The sequence below is a fragment of the Triticum aestivum genome, chromosome 5D (assembly GCF_018294505.1).
Source record: "Triticum aestivum cultivar Chinese Spring chromosome 5D, IWGSC CS RefSeq v2.1, whole genome shotgun sequence".
NCBI classification, from domain to species: Eukaryota; Viridiplantae; Streptophyta; class Magnoliopsida; order Poales; family Poaceae; genus Triticum; species Triticum aestivum.
This window is the reverse complement of record NC_057808.1, coordinates 478340752-478363663: the sequence shown is the minus strand read 5'-3', so window position 1 is coordinate 478363663 and position 22912 is coordinate 478340752. Positions and strand designations below refer to the sequence as shown.

The 22912-nt window shown below is 45.5% G+C and overlaps 1 pseudogene; it reads right to left on the bottom strand.

The window, feature by feature from the left end:
• The window catches only part of LOC123120949 (uncharacterized), a 41178-nt pseudogene extending 27595 nt beyond the window's left edge, over window positions 1-13583 (bottom strand).
• Between the last annotated feature and the right edge of the window lie 9329 nt (window positions 13584-22912).

Sequence of the window (22912 nt, the reverse complement as noted above, 5' to 3'; positions counted from 1 at the left end):
CGTCCAATATATCAATTTTTACATCTCGACCATTTCGAGACTCCTCGTCATATCCCCGATCTCATCCGGGACTCCGAACTCCTTCGGTACATCAAAACTCAATAAAACTGTCATCGTAACGTTAAGCGTGCGGACCCTACGGGTTCGAGAACTATGTAGACATGACCGAGACACGTCTCCGGTCAATAACCAATAGCGGGACCTGGATGCCCATATTGGCTCCCACATATTCTACGAAGATCTTTATCGGTCAGACCGCATAACAACATACGTTGTTCCCTTTGTCATCGGTATGTTACTTGCCCGAGATTCGATCGTCGGTATCTCGATACCTAGTTCAATCTCGTTACCGGCAAGTCTCTTTACTCGTTCCGTAACACATCATCCCGCAACTAACTTATTAGTCACAATGCTTGCAAGGCTTATAGTGATGTGCATTACCGAGTGGGCCCAGAGATACCTCTCCGACAATCGGAGTGACAAATCCTAATCTCGAAATACGCCAACCCAACAAGTACCTTTGGAGACACCTGTAGAGCACCTTTATAATCACCCATTTACGTTGTGACGTTTGGTAGCACACAAAGTGTTCCTCCGGTAAACGGGAGTTGCATAATCTCATAGTCATAGGAACATGTATAAGTCATGAAGAAAGCAATACCAACATACTAAACGATCGGGTGCTAAGCTAACGGAATGGGTCAAGTCAATCACGTCATTCTCCTAATGAGGTGATCCCGTTAATCAAATGACAACTCATGTCTATGGCTAGGAAACATAACCATCTTTGATTAACGAGCTAGTCAAGTAGAGGCATACTAGTGACACTCTGTTTGTCTATGTATTCACACATGTATTATGTTTCCGGTTAATACAATTCTAGCATGAATAATAAACATTTATCATGATATAAGGAAATAAATAATAACTTTATTATTGCCTCTAGGGCATATTTCCTTCAACATCTTCACCAGCACCATCTCCTCTAAAACCCTAGTTCATCTCCTATATCCAATCTTTGTCCCAAAGCCTGAGATTGGTACCTGTGGGTTGCTAGTAGTGTTGATTACTCCTTGTAGTTGATGCTAGTTGGTTTATTTGGTGGAAGATCATATGTTCAGATCCTATATGCATATTAATACTCCTCTGATTATGAACATGAATATGATTTGTGAGTAGTTATGTTTGTTCCTGAGGACATGGGAGAAGTCTTGCTATAAGTAGTCATGTGAATTTGGTATTCGTTCGATATTTTGATGAGATGTATGTTGTCTTTCCTCTAGTGGTGTTATGTGAACGTCGACTACATGACACTTCACCATTGTTTGGGACTAGAGGAAGGCATTGGGAAGTAATAAGTAGATGATGGGTTGCTAGAGTGACAGAAGCTTAAACCCTAGTTTATGCGTTGCTTCGTAAGGGGCTGATTTGGATCCATATGTTTCATGCTATGGTTAGGTTTACCTTAATACTTCTTTTGTAGTTGCGGATGCTTGCAATAGAGGTTAATCATAAGTGGGATTCTTGTCCAAGAAAGGGCAGCAACCAAGCACCGGTCCACCCACATACCAAATTATCAAAGTAACGAACGCGAATCATATGAGCGTGATGAAAACTAGCTTGACAATAATTCCCATGTGTCCTCGGGAGCGCTTTTCCTTCATATAAGAGTTTGTCCAGGCTTGTCCTTTGCTACAAAAAGGATTGGGCCATCTTGCTGCACTTTATTTACACTTGTTACTTGTTACCCGTTACAAATTACCTTATCAGAAAACTATCTGTTACTGATAATTTCAGTGCTTGCAAAGAATACCTTACTGAAAACCGCTTATCATTTCCTTCTGCTCCTCGTTGGGTTCGACACTCTTACTTATCGAAAGGACAACGATAGATCCCCTACACTTGTGGGTCATCAATATGCTCTGATCATGATTCTACGAAATAACCATAGAAATACCAATAAAATCTGTACTTAAGTATCATGGGAAAGATATGAAGACATGCAGGATTGCAGATGGGCATAGTAATGGTATGGAACATGATTGTAGTTGTTGTACTACACGACGATGAGAGATAGAGAGGCTAACCTGACTTGCTGCCGCATTGAGATTTTGAGGAGGCTGCTAGAGACGGAACAGAGCTTCCTAGTAAGACAATGCTCTCTACAACACATAAATCAGAGACTCATTCAGATCTAAGGATAGAAAGGGAGCAGGGGCGCCCCTACCTCTCACGGTTCTGATGTTGTAAGAGGACGCCAGGGCTGGAAAGTGTGGCTCACCGGGAGGTTGATTCAATGTCGGGGCGCGGGGCATGTGCTAGCGGATCTCGCAACGGTGGCAACAATCACGGCGCTCCGAGTGAGCAGCAGCACGCGGGTCTTCGGTGATGACTGCCTACGAAGGCTAGGCTGGCGGCGGTGCAATGCGGAGAGAGGAAGATCGAGGCAAAGAGAGAAGAATAGCGCGCCGGGATCAGGGCCATCTTCCACCGCAGTCAATTAGCACCGTCACCGCCTCCAATTTGCTAGTGGCTGGTTGCTGTTGCGGTGAAGATTTTATACATTGAGGGGAGATGAAGCGAACCACTGGAGGAAGACATCGGACTTTGGGGCAATAAGAATCCACCAAGGAGATGAAGAGGTGGAGAGTAGACGAACAGACCAAGCATGCGTGTCGTGGAGCCGATAACGCCTTTGGGAATAGCGTTGGGAGAGAGAGATTGAGAGGGGCTGGTCAATGATTAGCGATGATTGCCGGTTTATTAGGCATGGTTAGCGATGGACGCTTGCATGCACGAATCCAGCGAGGTTACGTTTTCCTAATTATCTATTGCATGCGGACTCTTCGGGGAACAAAAAGTTAAATCAAAACACTTAATGAGAGATGTGGCCCAGTACAGCCCATTCGAACTGCCTTTTGGTGAGTACTGGCTAAGTACAGCCCAGCCGCAAGAAATCAACACGCAAGGATTACCTAAAAAAATCAACACGCAGGAGAGGCAGCCAGAAGTTTATCGTGCAGGGTGGTGCGAACAAAGGAGGATGACGTGGCTGCATGAGAATGGATGAAAATCAGTGGGGTATGTAGGATGATGTGGATAGCTTGCATGTCAAGAGAAATAGGATAGTGGGGATTAACTATTTAGGTATTATAGATTCTCTAAGTCCCAAACATCTTTGGAACTCATTGATTTCACCTCTTGTTCCATTGCCTCCAGCCACTTCGATGAGTGAGGGCTTCTCATGGCTTCTTCATATGAAGTGGGATCACCTTCCATATGAATCATTTCTGTGTTATGAACTTTATAATCAGTAGAAATAGTTGATCTTTTAATTCTTTTAGACCTTCTAAGGGCCTCATTCTCTGGCACATTCTGTGCCTCATCTTCTAAAAATGGTTGTTGCGCCTCCCCTTCATGCTCAACAACGGGTTCGGTCGGCTCCTGACAGACAGGTTCCGAATCTTCTCCCATAGTTGTCATGGGTGGAGTTACAACAGGTGCTTGCACCACAACCTCAGGTACAACAGGTAATGAGAAAAATGGCTCCTGAACCATCGGATTAGGTGGATGCACCCTCTTCTCCTCAAGATCAATTTTCCGAGCTACCATGCTCCCCCTCATCATTTCGTCCTCTAAGAAGACTGCATATCTTTTTTCTACAAAATTTGTGTATCTCTCTAGACAGTAGAAATGAAAACCTTTTGATCTATAAGGACAGCCAATGAAGTGGCAACTGACTGTTTTGGGATCTAATTTTGCAATATTTGGATTAAACACTTTGGCCTCAGCTGGGCTCCCCCACACCCTTAAGTGTTGTAGGGAGGGCACTCTTCTTGTACTCTATTGAGAATGTGAATGGCAGTTTTAAGAGCATCCATCCATAATCCCAATGGCAAGGTGGAGTAACTCATCATGCTGTGCACCATATCGATAAGTGTACGGTTACGCCTTTCAGCTACTCCATTTTGCTGAGGCTCGCCGGCATTGAATACTGGGAAACTATGCCAGTCTCCTGTAAGTACCTTGCAAATGGTCCACGGACTTGGCCATATGGAGTGTGCCATCCGTAGTACTCCCCCCCATGGTCAGATCTTACTATCTTTATTCTTTTATCATGCTGATTTTCAACTTCAGCTTTGAATATCTTAAATTTATCCAACGCTTCACATATTTCTTTGATTGGATAAATATAACCATATCGGGAGTAATCATTTGTGAATGTTATGAACGGGTCATAGCCATCCACACTTTTCACAGGAAATGGTCCACAAATGTCAGTGTGAATGATTTCTAGTGTTCCTGTGCTACGGTTTGCATGCTTTTTGATTTGTTTTACATACTTTTCTTTAATGCAATCTATGCATTGTTCTAAGTCTGAGAACTCTAATGGAGGAAGAATTTCATTTTTAACTAGTCTTTCTATTCTCCCCTTCAAAATATGGCCCAAGCGACAGTGCCATAATTTTGATGAGTCATGAGTTCTCTTTCTTTTCTTTTGTTCTTTATCCGACGCAGAAACATGCCCATTCACATTACACACAAAATACACTTTTTCACGTAGTGATAATAAATAAAGCTCATTGTGAAGGAAAGCAACACCCACATGAGTATTATTAAACCATATGGCACACTTGACATGTCCAAAATGACATTCATAATGATCTTTATCCAAACATGAAACACTAATAAAGTTTTTGTGTAATGAAGGAACATATAAAACATCTGTAAGCAGAAGCTTTAATCCATCAGCTAACTCCAGGGAGACGTCGCCGACAGCTTGAACTTCTGCTTGAACTCCATTTGCAACTTCAATGCATCTTTCGCTTCTTTGCGTACTCCGCATCGAATGGAATCCCTGTAATGAATTTGCAACATGAACGGTTGCACCTGAGTCAATCCACCAAGTAGATTTCGAAAACTGTGTATACAAGGATTTATTTACAAAGGAAACAATATTGTTACCTCTCTTTGCCACTATTGACTTTAGCCAAACAGGGCAATCTTTCTTGTAGTGCCCAGTCTGCTTACAATGGAGACATGTATATTTGTCCACTGGAAAAGACTACTTTTGATGATGCTGATATTGCGTGGGAGCTTTTCCATGTAGCTTTGAAGGGGAACCTTTGCTACTTGGATTGTAATTCTTTTTCTTATTATCCTTCACATAGTTCAGAGAACCACCATGTGAGGTTCTAAGTCTTTCCTTTTCTTGCACACACATGGCTATAGTCTTTTCAATGTCCCATTTTTCAGGCGACATGTTGTAGTTGACAACAAAAGTGTCAAACTCTTTTGGTAGTGAAGTCATAACCAGGTGAACAAGGAGTGCAGGCTTGAGCTCCAAATCTGAATCCATGGGTTTAAGCTTAGCTGCCATGTTGCTCATCCTGAGGATGTGCTCTCTTATGCCATGTCCACCGCCTGTGTACTTTTCTGTCACCAGTTGCTTTAGCAACTGGCTAGCATATATCTTTGAAGAACCAGTGAACCGGCTCTTTACCTTTTCAAGAAACTCCCCTACGAAAGTACACTCTGCAATTGAGCCCACAATAGAGTTCTCAGTTGTGTTCTTTATGAAAGCCATGCACTTTTTATTGGCGGCTGATACGTGTCCAACGTATCTATAATTTATGAAGTATTCATGCTATTATATTATCCATCTTGGATGTTTAATGGGCTTTACTATGCACTTTTATATTACTTTTGGGACTAACTTATTAACCCAGAGCCCAGTGCCAGTTTCTGTTTTTTCCCTTGTTTCAGTGTTTCGCAGAAAAGTAATATCAAACGGAGTCCAAACAGAATGAAACCTTCAGAAAAGTTATTTTGGAAAGAAAGCAATACAGGAGACTTGGAGTGCATGTCAGGGGATCAACGAGGAAGGCACGAGGCAGGGGGCGCGCCACCCCCCTGGGCGCGCCCTCCACCCTCGTGGGCCCCTCGTGGCTCCCCTGATGTATTTCTTCCTCCTATATATACCAATATACCCTAAAACCATCGGGGAACAGAATAGATCGGGAGTTCCGCCGCCGCAAGCCTCTGTAGCCACCAAAAACCAATCGGGACCCTGTTCCGGCACCCTGCCGGAGGGGGGATCCCTCACCGGTGGCCATCTTCATCATCCCGGCGCTCTCCATGACGAGGAGGGAGTAGTTCACCCTCGGGGCTAAGGGTATGTACCAGTAGCTATGTGTTTGATCTCTCTCTCTCTCGTGTTCTTGAGGTGATACGATCTTGATGTATCGCGAGCTTTGCTATTGTAGTTGGATCTTATGATGTTTCTCCCCATCTAGTCTCTTGTAATGGATTGAGTTTTCCCTTTGAAGTTATCTTATCGGATTGAGTCTTTAATGATTTGAGAACATTTGATGTATGTCTTGCGTGGGATAACCGTGGTGACAATGGGTTATTCTATTGATTCACTTGATGTATGTTTTGGTGATCAACTTGCGGGTTCCGCCCATGAACCTATGCATAGGGGTTGGCACACGTTTTCGTCTTGACTCTCTGGTAGAAACTTTGGGGAACTCTTTGAGGTTCTATGTGTTGGTTGAATAGATGAATCTGAGATTGTGTGATGCATATCGTATAATCATACCCACGGATACTTGAGGTGACATTGGAGTATCTAGGTGACATTAGGGTTTTGGTTGATGTGTGTCTTAAGGTGTTATTTTACTACGAACTCTAGGGCTGTTTGTGACACTTATAGGAATAGCCCAATGGATTGATCGGAAAGAATAACTTTGAGGTGGTTTCGTACCCTACAATAATCTCTTCGTTTGTTCTCCGCTATTAGTGACTTTGGAGTGACTCTTTGTTGCATGTTGAGGGATAGTTATGTGATCCAATTATGTTATTATTGTTGAGAGAACTTGCACTAGTGAAAGTATGAACCCTAGGCCTTGTTTTAACGCATTGCAATACCGTTTGTGCTCACTTTTATCATTAGTTTGTTTTTATATTTTCAGATTACAAAAACCTATATCTACCATCCATATTGCACTTGCATCACCATCTCTTCGCCGAACTAGTGCACCTATACAATTTACCATTGTATTGGGTGTGTTGGGGACACAAGAGACTCTTTGTTATTTGGTTGCAGGGTTGCTTGAGAGAGACCATCTTCATCCTACGCCTCCCACGGATTGATAAACCTTAGGTCATCCACTTGAGGGAAATTTGCTACTGTCCTACAAACCTCTGCACTTGGAGGCCCAACAACGTCTACAAGAAGAAGGTTACGTAGTAGACATCAGCGGCGAGCCACTTTTGGTTGTCGAGGGTATATGACATCTCCACTGGAGCAAGATCCCTCTTGTTTTTGTTCCAAGCATCATCATCATCTTTTGCATCTCTAGGTGGCTATGTTGGTTCGACCGGCAGTGGAGTGTCCACAACCCTGCCCACCTCAGCACAAACAAAAGCCAAGTCGACCTTCTTTCTCCATTCAGTGTAGTTGTCACCTCTGAGGGTTGGAACATTCATGATGCAGCTCATGAAGTAGTACCCTCCTGAAAACCACAATGAAGTGAGATCCTTGATGCAGTTCACTGGTTCTTCAAAGATATATGCTACCCAGTTGCTAAAGCAGCTGGTGACAGAAAAGTACACAGGCGGTGGACATGGCATAAGAGAGCACATCCACAGGATGAGCAACATGGCAGCTAAGCTTAAACCCATGGATTCGGATTTGGAGCTCAAGCCTGCACTCCTTTTTCACCTGGTTATGGCTTCACTGCCAAAAGAGTTTGACACTTTTGTTGTCAACTATAACATGTCGCCTGAAAAATGGGACATTGAAAAGACTATAACCATGTGTGTGCAAGAAGAATAAAGACTTAAAACCTCACATGGTGGTTCTCTGAACTATGTGAAGGATAATAAGAAAAAGAATTACAATCCAAGTAACAAAGTTTCCCCTTCAAAGCCACATGGACTCCCATGCAATATCAGCATCAGCAAAAGTCTTTTCCAATGGACGAAGATACATGTCTCCATTGTAAGCAGACTGGGCACTACAAGAAAGATTGCCCTGTTTGCCTAAAGTCAATAATGGAAAAGAGAGGTAACAATATTGTTTCCTTTGTGAATGAATCCTTGTATACACAGTTTTTGAAATCTACTTGGTGGATTGACTCGGGTGCAACCGTTCATATCGCAAATTCATTACAGGGATTCCATTCGACGCGGAGTATGCAAAGAAGCGAAAGATGCATTGAAGTTGCAAAGGGAGTTCAAGCAGAAGTTGAAGCTGTCGGCGACATCTCCCTGGAGTTAGCTGATGGATTAAAGCTTCTGCTTACAGATGTTTTATATGTTTCTTCATTACACAAAAACTTTATTAGTGTTTCATGTTTGGATAAAGATCATTATGAATGTCATTTTGGACATGTCAAGTGTACCATATGGTTTAATAATACTCATGTGGGTGTTGCTTTCCTTCACAATGAGATTTATTTATTCTCACTACGTGAAAAAGTGTATTTTGTGTGTAATGTGAATGGGCATGTTTCTGCGTCGGATAAAGAACAAAAGAAAAGAAAGAGAACTCATGACACATCGAAATTATGGCACTGTCGCTTGGGTCATATTTCGAAGGGGAGAATAGAAAGACTAGTTAAAAATGAAATTCTTCCTCCATTAGAGTTCTCAGACTTAGAACAATGCATAGATTGCATTAAAGAAAAGTATGTAAAACAAATCAAAAAGCATGCAAACTGTAGCACGGGAACACTAGAAATCATTCACACTGACATTTGTGGACCATTTCCTGTGAAAAGTGTGGATGGCTATGACTCGTTCATAACATTCACAGATGATTACTCCCGATATGGTTATATTTATCCAATCAAAGAAAGATGTGAAGCGTTGGATAAATTTAAGATATTCAAAGCTGAAGTTGAAAATCAGCATGATAAAAGAATAAAGATAGTAAGATCTGAACATGGGGGTGGGTACTACGGTCGGCACACTCCATATGGCCAAGTCCGTGGACCCTTTGCAAGGTTCTTACAGGTGACTGGCATAGTTGCCCAGTATTCAATGTCGGCGAACCTCAGCAAAATGGAGTAGTTGGAAGGCATAACCGTACACTTATGGATATGGTGTGCAGCATGATGAGTTACTCCCCCTTGCCATTGGGATTATGGATGGAGGCGCTTAAAAACGTCATTCACATTCTCAATAGAGTACCAAGCAAGTCGGTGCCCAAAACACCATACGAGTTGTGGACAGGAAGAGTGCCCTCCCTGCAACACTTAAGGTGTGGGGGAGCCCAGCTGAGGCCAAAGTGTGTAATCCAAATATTGCAAAGTTAGATCCCAAAATAGTCACCTGCCACTTCATTGGCTATCCTGATAGATCAAAAGGTTTTCGTTTCTACTGTCCAGAGAGATACACAAAGTTTGTAGAAACAAGACATGTAGTCTTCTTAGAGGACGAAATGATGAGGGGGGGCATGGTAGCTCGGAAAATTCTCTTGAGGAGAAGAGGGTGCATGCACCTAATCCAATGATTCAAGAGCCATTTTTCTCACTACCCGTTGTACCTGAGGTTGCGGTGCAAGCACCTGTTGTAACTCCACCCACGACAACTATGGGTGAAGTTTCGGAACCTGTCTATCAGGAGCCGACTGAACCCGTTGTTGAGCATGAGGGGGAGGCGCAACAGCCATTTTTAGAAGATGTGCCGGAAGTTGAGGCACAGAATGTGCCAGAGAATGAGGCCCTTAGAAGGTCTAAAAGAATTAAAAGATCAGCTATTTCTACTGATTGTAAAGTTTATAACACAGAAATGGTTCATATGGAAGGTGATCCCACTTCATATGAAGAAGCCATGAGAAGCCCTCACTCATTGAAATGGCTGGAGGCAACGAAAGACGAGATGAAATCGATGAGTTCCAAAGATGTTTGGGACTTAGAGAATATTCCTAAAGGAGCCAAAACAGTAGGCTGTAAATGGGTCTACAAAACTAAGTATGACTCTAATGGGAATCTAGAAAATTATAAAGCACAACTTGTGGCAAAAGGATTTACACAAAGAGAAGGGGTAGATTACAATGAGACAATTTCCCTAGTATCATGTAAGGATTCCTTCAGAATCATAAGGACATTAGTTGCACATTTTGATTTAGAGCTACATCAAATGGATGTGAAGACGGCATTTCTAAACGGGGATTTTAAAAAAATGTTTACATGAAACAACCCAAGGGTTTTATCATGGAAGCCAAGGAAGATATGGGATGCCGCCTGAAGAAATCAGTTTATGGATTAAGGCAAGCCTCTAGATAGTGGTATCTAAAGTTTAATGAGTCAATTAAAAGATTTGGATTTAAAAAGAATGTTGAGTATAACTGCGTTTATGCAAAGTTTAAAAATGGGAAATATATTTCCCTAATTTTGTATGTGGATGATATATTGCTTGCTAGCGGTGATGTTAGTCTACTACGAGAAACAAAGAAGTTTTTGTCCTCAAATTTTTATATAAAAGATCTTGGTGAAGCATCATATGTTTTGGGCATAGAAATTCACCGAGATAGAAAAACATGGAGTTTTAGGACTATCTCAGAAGGCATATTTAGAAAAGGTTCCTGAAAAGTATAATATGCATGCGAGTGAAGCCACACCTGCTCCAATAGTCGAGGGCGACAGTTTGGGAAATTCCAATGTCCCAAGAACCAGTACGAGATCGATCAAATGAAAGCAGTACCATATGCTTTGGTTGTTGGAAGTTTATAGTATGCACAAGTGTGCACTCGCCCTGACTTAGCTTTTATCATCGGGGTACTCGGTAGATATCAAGAGAATCCAGGCATAGAGCACTGGAAGATGGTAAAGAAAGCTTTCCGATATGCGCAAGGCACGAAGGACCACATGCTAACATACATGAGATCTGATTCCCTAGAGATGAGAGGGTATTCAGACGCAGATTTTGCGGGAGACAAAGATGATTGAAAGTCCACGTCAGGATACGTGTTCACTCTCGCTGGAGGGGCTATTTCATGGAGAAGCTCCAAACAACTCAATAGTTGCATCGTCCACGATGTATGCAAAATTTATAACATGTTATGAGGCCACGGGGCAGGCGATATGGTTAAAGAAATTTATACCCGACTTGAAAGTGGTAGATTGTATTGACAAACCATTAAAGATGTACTGTGACAACCAGCCCGTGGTATTCTGTGCTCACAACAACAAGTCGAGTAATGCTGCCAAAACAATAAAGATAAAATATTGTGTTGTGAAAAATAAAATCCAGGATCACAGTATAAGTCTCGAGCATATAAGGATAAAGGATATGCTTGCGGATCCGCTTACGAAAGGCTTACCACTCAATTTGTTCAAGAAACACTTAACCGACATGGGTTTAACGGAAAGCCTATGATTCCTCGATCATGAGAGGCCCAAAAGGAACATAATTTGTTTCAAGACAGAGCGGTATGTTGTAGCTGTCTGATTTTATTGGCAATTGAGATGTGACGATGAAACATGCTCTATGTATCGATCTGTGATGAAACGAGTAAAATAAAGGTATGATTAAAAGTAAAAGTTGAGATCAAGGAGGAGAATGTTAGGTTGATCTCCTCCCGTGTGGTCCCAACAGCCTACCGGGCCCTTAGATCCGTGCCCTGATCAGGGACGCCCAAGCAACAATGGTTGGCGGCCCCTGTCACCTGCGCTAGATAAAGAGGTGGGGGCCAGCGGCATGCAACACGAGGTTCGTCGCGAGCCGTACACCCCACCGACACGCCTACCGATCTAGGTTAGCGCAGTAGTGCCGGGAAGTTCCACCGCCGCCGCCTCGACCACACCCTGCCATCACCGTCGCCTCCACCATGTCCGGCACTACGGGCACATCGAGCCAAGGAGAAGGTACTCCTCTACTTCCCCATCTTTCTGTCCTCCCTTCTCAAATGACTAGACAGATCAATGAATAGAGATTACTACCGATCTAATCTAGCCGCCTAGGTGATCTTAGAGAGTCTATCATGAACTAGTAGCATCGTAATGAAGAATTAAACCAACGAAAATCTAGAATGAGGTTAGAAAGGTTACATTGTTGGATGCCGATGTTCTTGAAGATAGCGATCGATAGCGTCATGAGCTTCCTGCAAGCTCTGAAACGGTCCGCCCACGTGAGGATTCGTGTGGAAAGATCCCTTGAGGTCAACCCTAGTGAAAAATATGATCCCCCAATCAAAGTGGGCCAATGCCCAGATAGGTGACGAGGAAAGACAGCGCCAGGGCTGAGCCTCCGTCTGCACGGAGGACGGCTAGGACGCCGATTCCTCCAATGTTGTAGCGTTGAGCAGGTCCTCCAAGGACGAGAGGTCCTGCTCTTGCATTGTTCGTGCGCACGCAGGCTCGGCCACATGATCTTCCTCCTCCTTCTCACACCTGAAGTGAAACAATAACAATCAGGCTAGATCAGTAGAATAACAATTCAATTTGGAGATGAATGAATAATCAATTCATATTACCTACTAATACAATTCGAATTCCACTAGATGATGGTTCCTAAAAAAAACTGATGATGAGGGGCATACGTACCGAGGAAGATCGCGGCAGGGGGCGGCGGGCAGAGTAAATTGCAAAAAACCACCACAATTGGGAACCCTAATTCAAAAAACCATCACCTTTCAAAAAAAATTCAAAAACCCACCACCAGTGTACTGACAGTTTGCAAAAAACACTGATGGGTTGATTAGAGCTTTTTATTAGGAAACTGACAGCTGGGTCCTGGTGTAAATGATGACGTGGCATGGAAACAACTCACGCCGTTTGACTCAAATATTAGGCTGGCGTAGGGCCCACACGTCATCCTCACTGCCACCCCTCTTCCTCCTCTGGTCAACACAAACGCACTCATTCACGACACGGACACACCGGTGCCCTCGCCGGCGTCGTCCCAGCCACTGGTGCTTGCCAAGAGACACAGGAGAGCGGGAGAAGGGGAAGGAGGAGCTCACCAGGAGCTTGTAGTCGACGCAGAGGTGGCAGGGGAAATCGAGGACGATGGCTTGGGGCGCGGCGGCTGCTGCCGGAGCAGGGCGACGACGGGAAGTAGTAGGAGGTTGCAGGGCTCGTCATAAAGATGCCATGCGGCACCGGGGTGTTGATGCGAAGCTGCTGGAGGCGACGGCGAGGTCTGGCGCTCGACCTCCCGATCAAATCGAGCTCGGCCGCGCCGAGCGGGCAGGGGCGCGGGCGCGCTGGAGCTCGGCCTTGCCGAAGCGGGATGGGGCGCGGCGCGCAAGAGATCGTACTCGACGGAGCGGTCATGTGCGAGGGCTCGCTGAAGCTCGGCCTCGCGGGATTAGGCGGCGTCCGCTTCGTGTATGTACGCATCTGGCCGGAATCAATTCAGGTGCTTCCGAAGCAAAGTTTGCAGGGACATGTATTTCCTCATTCACGTGTACTTGCTCGAAGATCCACAACGCAGCCCAATGGAATCCCGAAGCCGCCGCAACAGTTCGTTTGGAGGCTGGGTGTGGTCGACGGCGGAGTGCTCTCGATGGCGATGCCGACACGCTCGAACGCCTGATTTTGCGCTGCAAGTGCCAGTGCAGAGCGCAGCATGTCACAGCGGGCCAAGCAGGTGGTGGCGCGCCGGGGCGGCGGCTGCCGACGAGGTGGGCGGCCGGCGGCTGCAACTCTGGTGCGCCCGCTACGTGTTTGGCAAAATGCCAAGGAGGCAGAGGAGCCATTGACCGGTCACTTAACGTCTCCATCAAGTTTCCCTGCCACGTGGCACCCGACAGTGGGACCCATCTGTCAGGTTTTCACTTAAACTGCTTTAATCGATCCATTAGTGTTTTTTGCAAACTGTCGGTACAATGGCTGTGGGTTTTGAAAAAAAAACGAAAGGTGGTGGTTTTTTGAATTAGGATCCCCAATTGTGGTGGTTTTTTGCAATTTACTCCGGCGAGCAGGTGGGCACTGGCGGCGCGGATTGCTTTCGAGGGGCTCGCCGGGAACACGATGGTCCGTGAGGAAGTTCCCGTCCATGTCTATGTCTACGAAGACCATCGGCCCGTCGTCCAAGCCGGAACGGGCTGCGGCGGCGAGTAGCCCATGCGAATCGACGGAAACGATCACTCGCCCGTTGATGATGGGGACATCAAAGTGCAGTACGGGGTGGAGCGGAAGGTGGTGGCCGCGAGTGCCGAGACTGGTTGCCACGGGGTTGGCGACGGGGGATCCGACCCCGCGGCCGCGCCCGCGCCCGCGACTACCCGGAGGAGGGGGTGGCATGTTGTCGGCTGGGATTAGGGTTTAAGAAATCATTTATATTGCATTCCATGAGAATGGTTTATTGGTCTCTTCTTTTTTTTTTTGCTAAATTTTGATCATTGATTTAAGTACCAAAATATTAATGTATGTCACAAAAAATTATATCGTTGGATTCGTATTTGAACATAGTTTGCAATAATATTATTTTTTATGACGTACATTAACCTTATGTTAGTTAAATTTAAGGTTAAAATTTAGCACAAAATACGAAGGGGATCAATAAACAAGAACGAAGGTAGTACCTCTTGAAAAAACTATACTAATTAGTTTTTCTATGATGCAATACACGGTGATGCGGGGACGGGGAACCGGCGACTGCAGCCACGGTGGCTCGACGAGTAGGAGATGGTCGTAATCCTTGACCACTTTCGGAGGAGGGGGTTTGTTTGGATTGCGCCGGTGCTGTCGTGCCAACCGTGGGAATGCCAATTAATTGGTGACTGATTTCATCGCCCGTGTCTCGTCGAAAGATTCATGAAATGAACTACGAGGGCTGGGGAAAGGTGGGCGCGCCAATTATTTGGTGCTCATCCAAGCGGGTATGCAAAGCCTGATTTTTTCATCCATTAGTCACTTTCACAGGAACCACTAGATTTTCGTCCATTAGTCATTTTCAGAGGAACCACTAGATCTTAATCCAAAAGTCCAAAACTGATCGAACTTTTCATCTTCAACCTCCTTCTCTTCTTCCTCCCTATCATGGCGCCCCCAGCCTGCCCTACTTATAAAATCGGAAATTGTTTGGATTGTGCATACTTATAAAATCCATACACATAAGAAGCCATTCGTTAAAAATTCAGAAGCCGATCAGGCTATGTGTGACCACTTTTGATAAATGGATTTTTGCAAGATGGCAGCTACGGATCCCCTTTGCTTATGTAAGTCCATCTCAAACCACATGTCCTTTCCTTTTTGGTCTAGCGAAAGAACATAGTATTACTTTTGAGTTTACAACTAGAAAACCTTAACGTAGAAGTAATAATTAAGAAAGTTCAAATATTTCTTTCACGCGAGTGCCATTGTTAGTCTCTTCCCCGTAGCTGCCACACCCAGATATTTAGGTCTGAATGGTTGTCAATTTTCGATTCATTCCCTCTGGATCATCACGGCCCTAAAGAATACACAAGCAAAGGAATAATCAACCAAGCAGCCAACATCATCATGCAACTAAAAAAGGACCTATGCCTAAGATAAGATGTCATTACCTCGTAGTAACGTCTTACTCTTTCTTCCTCCTCCTTCAACTATAGTAAAAGACATGTAATTAACAAAAAATAAGGCAACGAAAAACGTAAACACAAGCTCAACAGGGATTAAACCATACATACGTCTTCGTCATAGCCCACATACACAATGTTACCAAGCTTAGCATATTCACCCAATGGGCTTATTTGATGAGTGTATGCGGCATCATTGGGGTGCTTCGCATCACAAGCATCGCAGCGACCTTCAGTTTTTACAAGGAGGGAAATCCTCATTAAACTTTTAAATAACTAACGACACACAATCACATAAGAATAAATGAAGAGCAGATGGCAAAAAAGAAAGCGTGTATGCAGTTATTATTACACATGACTGCACAAACCACTAAGCAGACATTACAAATGTAAAAAGCTCAAATTTAAGGGATGTGCTGGCACAAGGGTGAGTACTAGGTAACAGATGAGTTCAAATTAGTGCAACCCACAAAACTGTATTTGCACAAGATGCAGGCAAAGATAAGAGCATGTCATACCGTTGTCGGTTGGTTTAAGCACGCAGAAACAGCTGACCACCAATTCTATACGTTCACCTCGCTCCCACATGAGTTCAGCGAAGAATAGATCCTCGATGCCACAGTTAGAATCATCATCGGCTCCTTTAGTCTTTGCAGTGAAATTAATATGATGGTACAGCCTAGTATGGTCATTGGGCCCATGAACAGACTCGAAGCACACTACATCTTTGAGTTCGTATGTGGGATCCTAAATTAAGAAATGCATACGCCTGATCATCAATTAATTGTTACATGAATAAGTAAAACGATAACCATGAACTAGTACAACCCTAGCCACAAGACAAAGAATGAGAGAAGTAGGGAGGGACAGAGAGCAAACCCGGAGAGCAAACAGGGAGCTTGAACCAATTGGCGCATCCAGTCACGCCTTTCATCAATCAACTTCTTCCTTGTGCCATCAGGCCAGTAGAGACATTGGCGTACGACTTTATCCACTTGAGACATCCCAGGTTGATCCATGAACCTAGTTGCATTATACAAGATTAGTACAGTATGTTATATATTTTGAAAGGAGGAGAACACAAAGTGATACTAAGCACCATGTCGTTGTTATCAGCACGACAATGGTCTTTTGGAGTGAACTAGTAGTTTGTGTGCAAGGTTAGTTGGATAGGATCAAACAGCTCTGAAGTGACCTCTTGACATGGCTTATGGTAGTAATCAACAATAAGTAAGAACAGCATAATACAACACTGAAATGTTTTTACATGTGTATAAGTTCCCAATACATTATCCTTCTGTGAAGCTATCACCGCTGTTTAGTCCACGAGGTAACAAAGATGTGTGGATGTGCCTGGATAAGAGCTAACAATTATTTAAGTTACAATCCAGATAAAAACAGATCTACTTACAAAGCAGTAGTACAATATCTATGTGCACTTTATTAATAGTCAGCTGCACTATATCTGGACAATTCCCTCAAAAATACAGTTAAAAAAAGGTTTCATCAACTGAAGGTGATCCGAAGGCATGAAATAAGAAAATAATTCAGGATGGTAGTTTTACTCATGTCAACTATTTAGCTTTTCTACAGTCTTAACTCCAGGGTCATAAGTTCATTCGAGATTCATGCTGTACAAACTGCGATTATCTTTCATGGACTACATCTACATGACAAAAATCACTTTATTGGTAGTGTGCACACCAAATAGGAAAAAATAAACAATGAAAATCTGGAATGAAGTTGAGAGACCCTACATTGTGGGATGTCATTGTTCTTCAAGATAGCGGTCGATAGCGCTGCAAGGCTGCTCTAAGCTCTGAAATGGCCCGCCCACTGGAGGATACGTGTGGAAAGATCCCTTGAGATCAATCCTGATGTAGAAGAATGCGTATCCCCAGTCCCCCCGGCGCAAGCCCCAAATGGGTGACGATGAAAGAAAACGCAGAAGTGGCGGCAAGACATGAACGGTGTCCTCCTGAGTTACCGCTGCATCGGCCTGAACAGAGGCCGAGGATGTCGGTGTGATGGGTTGCAGCATCTGGGCTGAATGTGCTGATGCAGTCTCAGCCACAGGCTCCTCCTCACGCCTGAAGTGAAACAAGCAGTTTTGTCAGCAGAACTACAGCAGTTCAGCTTCAAATTACCATTGTAGTATGGGCACATTAAGAGATAAAGTGAACCTTTTCCCTATTACTTTCTATGAAAAAGGTAAGAGGCCAGAAATCTACAGGCAGCTTCTGCAGACAATTTTGTGTAACTGTTGGCCATGTGCCCGTGTTAGTAGAAAAAACATCTTCATTTTGTTTTTTGCTTTGTATACAAAATTGATAATATGCCAGAAATCTACAGGCAGTTAGAAGACGGAATTTCAAATCTCTGTACGAGAACCTAACTAGCCCAGGCATCCAATCAATCAATCCACATTCCACATGATAAACCAAACAATTAGATAAGACTGGGAGGGAGATGCAGCGATTGTCATACAACAGATAAAGTGAGGCTTCGGCGTGGAGATGCTGGGGTTCCGGAAGAGCTGTTTCTGAAGATGCAGTGCCCCCTCCCTGCTGGTGCCCCTCACACCTGAAATGGAACAAGCAGGCTGAATCAGCAGGTGTGGCCAAGCTAACAGAAAATAACAACTTGTCATTTCGCTCTCTACAGGCGAAAAATGATACGAGGCCAGAAATCTGCATGCAGCTTGCAATTTACTAAAGACAGATAATCTAACTGAAATAGTACACTATTTCAGTACGAGCCCCATATAGATCGATAAACAAAAGGTACTCCCCCGTTCCATAGTGTAGTGTCAAAAAAAGGTCTTACATTAGAAATAAGAAAATTGATGATGTAGGCGTGGAGAGGGGCATACGTACAGAGGCAGATGGGCGAAAGCTGCGAGCAACTGGAGACCGGCTGATTGGATGAGTTGAGTGACGCTTTCAAACGGTTCGCCGGGAAGACGGCGGTCCCTCGCGATGTGGTTCTTCCCATCCACTTGGTCCACAAAGATCACCGGGCCTTCCTCCACACAGGAACGGGCAATCCCGCTCGAATCGACGGAAACCATCTCTCGCCCGTCGATGGTGGGCATGTCAAAGTGCAACACAGGGTAGCGCGGAGGGGGCGATCCGTCCAGTGTCGCGGTGTTGAGCAAGTCCTTCAGGGAGGACGAGACATCCTGTTCTTGCGGCATTGGCGCTGGTGCAGGGCCCTCCTCGCACCTGACGTGAAATAGTAACGAATAAGCAGGCTGGTCAGGTCAACAGCAGAACAGCAGTTTATCTTTCTGAAGTACAGAGGGCTCCGCGCGGAATCAATCCCCATAATAGGTCGGCGGCCCGGAAGAGTCCAACTTTGACGATCAGATCGGAAACAGAGAATTGACGACGGGGGCATCGAGAGGTGCGTACGGTGGCAGATCGTGGGAGGGGGCTGCGCGCAACTGGCCGCCGGCCGCGTCACTGCCCGTGGATGGTGGCAACACCGAAGTGCGGTACGCGGTGGCGCGGAGGGGGGTTGCGGTGCGGCGACTGGTGTCGGCGCATGGATCGTGCTCCTGGCGCGCTTCCTCGGACGTGCTTGGCTCGGTGTCCGGTTCGCTTCGAGTCATCCCGTTGTTGGGGCTCTGGCAGCGAATCGGATCGACAGTTTTTTTTTTCAAGACACTCTCGCCAAGCTTTATTCAAATCTCCAAAATGTTTAGGCTATGTTTGGTAGCAAAGTATTAGGAAAACTGAAGTATTGAAAACCATAATATTTTTGTCAGTTGGTACAAAATACCATAGTTTTGACATACCAAAGTATGTTGAAGTATTGAGATTATTGTGACCTGTTTGGTTGTTGCCGTAAAACACAGTATTGATGCATTCAAACACTCAGTACCTATCTGTTAGCAGTGCAAGCACACGCCTGCTGGCCGGAGCTGATCAACATGCTCAGCTAGCTAACATACGGGCCATCCCATCAGGAGCCCGGAGGAAGAAACAACCAGCTCATATGTCCCACTCACTCCTTCCCGCCGGCTGAGCCACCGTTCCATGCACTCGCCTCTAGCCCCCACCCCGTGCTAAAAGTACCAGGTGTAGTTTGTTGTGGTATGGTTTGAACAAGGATACCTGAATCTGAATTGTCTGAATGAAAAAACAGCAAAATCGCTATGGTATGACTGTTAGATTTCAGACAAATCATGTGTGGGTGTGGTGGCTGATGACAACAGAGCAGCCGTCTCTTTGCTTCCCCATGGCTGCTGAGGGAGATTTCTCCAAAGACGACAGGGCGGCGGCGGTGGCGTGGGAACGAGGCCAGAGCAAGTAGCGAGTTGTTGAGGAGAGTGCGGAAGGATAACGACGCCAGCCCTTCTTTTCACCTTCTCTGTTTTTTAAAAACAGGTCTGGGGTTCTTTTTATTATACAGAGAAAAAACTGCAGTTTGACGAATACTACAATATTAAAACAACAGTTTTAGCTGCAATCAAACAACTCATTGTAAATAAAACTATGGTAATCTAGAAAACTACAGTATTATGAAAAATGCATGGAAAATACTTTGCTATCAAACGGGGCCATAGAGATAAAAATAGTAGCTCCTCTGGTCAGCCTAACCATACATGCATGCCAAACCCGCGAGTTAAAATATGCTTAGCAAGATTGTAAGCCTGGAAGTTCGATATCCTAAACTCATTACTAACGATATTACAAACCAAAAAACACTGAGAGCGATCTATTATTTCATGTATTATGTTACTATGCTCAGCCGCTGAATTCTGCTTGATGTCGTTCACCACCGTCTTACAGTCCAATTCGGTCTAGATCGGATCGACATATACGAGACCCCCACCACCATATGGGCTTTCCAGGTGGTACCCTTTTTTTTCAATCAAGAGCTTATATTACTCAAATAGGACTTTGTAAAAAATTACAAATAGAGGGTTAGAGCATCTCCAACGCCGACCCGCAAACCGGACACCGCATCCGTCCGCAGATACGAATACGGGAGCAGGCCATTGAAAGCTAGCCGCATATTGTCCGCCAGTAAAGTAAATTTGAAATTCAAATCTGCCAGGTCAGAAAGCACGCGCCGCATCTCACAGCAGTGCCAGGGCACATCATCGCCCGGTCACAACAAAAAAGAGACAAGTATGATTTAGTTTACATGACCAATCGCAAAAAAATATCAGTCCGACACGCCATGTCAAAAATTGGATTTTCTGCCCCACCGGACCGACAATTCGAGCCTCAAGCTTAATTTGACGTCGCCACCTATGACCGACGCCGGCTCACGGCTCACCCTCTTTAGGCATACCAGCGAACAGCGTGCGGGCACCTAGCTCCTCCACGCCCGACGCACGAGTCTTGACAAGCTACGGTGACGAACACTTCGACAAAAACAGCGGCACCGGGTTGACGTCGACGATGAAGGGCAGTTGCCTGGCAGTGGATGCCGAGGGCTGCCTCCCAGATGCTTGGTGGCATAGTAGTACGGGCCTTGTAATGGTCCGGCCATGGCGTTGTCTGCACGGTCGGCGAGGATGGAGGGTCCCCGAGGCCCAGGCCTCGACCTCCACCATGTCCGCCACCACGACCACCACATATGCCTCCGCGCGGCCTTCTACTTCTTGAGCGTTGCCGCCTTTGCGGCCTTCGCTTTGACGCGGCGATTTCACCGTGACGCCGAATTGATCTTCCGGACAAGCGCGATCCCCGGATCCTCCACCACCTCCGTCTCCGGCAGGGTCTCATGCGGGTCCATGCGTTAGCGGTGGGAAGGAATAAGAGAGTGGACGAAAAAGGGCAAGAATTTGAGTGGAGTGTGGCAGGATGGAAGAAGAGAGTGGGGGATTTTGCCGCGAAAACAGTGCGGCCAGCTGCAAAAACGTGGGCGCCGTCGTAGTTTTGGGTGGGCCTGGGTTTTCGGAGTCCTGTGTGGCTCGTGTCCGAACGCCCGCAAGCCCCACTGATTTAGTTCTGGCCGTTTGCGAGAGAATTGCGGTCCCAGACTGCTCTGAGGACTGATGGGTCAGTGTTGGATGGCTTGCGGGGTCCGGAGAGTCGGCATCGGAGATGCCCTTAGAGCATCTTCAGTAGCTCCCCTTTCCTCAATAAAATTCTGGTATTGGGGAGTTGCGGAAAAAAACTGCTCCAATAGTTTGTTATTGGGGAGCCACAATAGATGTTTATTGCTTTTTTTCTATGAGCTATTAAAGATGCTCTTCGATGAATATGAATACAATCAGTTAGAAAAGTAGGCATATAATTTATCCAAAGGCTTCTCCTCCACTTCATTGTAGGGGTGAGAAGGATCAAAAACTCAAAAGATGGCCATGAATCATCGCTCATCGGTGTCTCTATAAAGGCCCCCAATACTCGCTTCTCTTTTCTTTTCCATTGCAGGATTTTCGTTTCAACAGGGACACTAGGGGCGTGTTTGGTTGCCTGGGTAAAGCCCAACCAGGCCCGCGCGGGAAGCAAGAGGCCCGTTTGGTTGCCTGGTTTCACTGTTGGGCCTGCATCGCATGCTTCTTAAAGCAGCCCAGAGCATGGCTCGCTGGAAACCCAGGAATCGGCAGTTTCTCGTGAGCCAGGCCGAGCCGAGCGCAACCGAGTGGGCCCTTGCACGAGTGGAGACGGGAGGGATGCGAGGCGTTTAAGTGGTGTCTTCTTCAACCTCCAGTAAGCTCCTCTCTAATCTTGTCTCTTCCATGCCCCGCTAATCTACACAACGATTCTTCCATTCATGGTAAGCTCTACACGAAAAAGATGCACCTCGATGCTACGGTTCCATTCAGGCGATCGGTTTGTAGTTTCGTTGGCCGTAAATTCTTAATCTCGTCCTCCCGTTTGGAGCTATTCTGGACGAATTTTGTCAGATTCGTCGCACACGATCGATCATTTGAAATTTCCTTTGACCAGCAGCCTAATCTCACAGTTCCTCACAACATTCGTGTTGTAAGTTTTTGGTTTCGACGATCGTAGCTGCATCTCTCTTTGAACAGCAGTGTACTGCACTGATGCCGCCATGTCGAGCTCCTCTGTCCTCTGCTCAAAGCCCTCCTATTCGTCCCTCTCGACGCCGACGCCCTTCCCCTTGATCTCCTTGCACGCGTCCTACTACACTAGAGTCGTTTCCGGCGTCGCTCATCTCGGCCTACTCTCTGTCGTCCTCCTACTGCAGTGACGCTGCAATGGCGCGCACACTGCTTCTTGTGTCCTCTGCCTCCGTGCACACTGCAGTTCGCCGCGCCGCCGACGGGGTCAATCATCTTGGCCTCCTCTCTCTCGCCCTACTACACTCGAGTCATTTCCGGCGTCGATCATCTCGGCCTCCTCTCTCTCGTCCACTGCACTGACGATACCATGGCGTGGGCACTGCATTCTCCTCCTCTGTCGACTGTCTTTG